The sequence below is a fragment of the Eimeria mitis genome, genomic scaffold, assembly GCF_000499745.2.
Source record: "Eimeria mitis Houghton genomic scaffold, Emh_scaff350, whole genome shotgun sequence".
NCBI lineage: Eukaryota > Apicomplexa > Conoidasida > Eucoccidiorida > Eimeriidae > Eimeria > Eimeria mitis.
This window is the reverse complement of record NW_013571842.1, coordinates 7,077-7,328: the sequence shown is the minus strand read 5'-3', so window position 1 is coordinate 7,328 and position 252 is coordinate 7,077. Positions and strand designations below refer to the sequence as shown.

The 252-nt window shown below is 55.6% G+C and overlaps 1 protein-coding gene across 1 annotated transcript in view; it reads left to right on the top strand.

The window, feature by feature from the left end:
- EMH_0008980 (uncharacterized protein) overlaps nucleotides 1-252 on the top strand; it is a gene marked incomplete at both ends in the record, with an annotated part of 4,985 nt that overhangs the window by 3,020 nt on the left and 1,713 nt on the right. The window lies entirely within an intron of this gene.

Genomic DNA, 252 nt, shown 5'->3' with positions numbered 1-252 from the left:
AAGCTTGCTGCTGCAGCATTTAATCTGTTCAGGCCCCGCTGCTAGGCCCTGCTGCTGCAGCTGCTGCTGCTGCTGTTGCTGCCGCCGTTACTGCTGCTGCAGCTGCTGCCGCTGCTGCTGCTGCTGCTGCGTATCGAGCAGCCGTCTGTTCCTATCGCAGCTTCTGCAGCTAAAGGCATCAGAAGCAAAGAAAATAAATTGAAATTTAAATAACAAATGATGGGGAGGACCGTTGCTGCTGGCGCCGCCGAC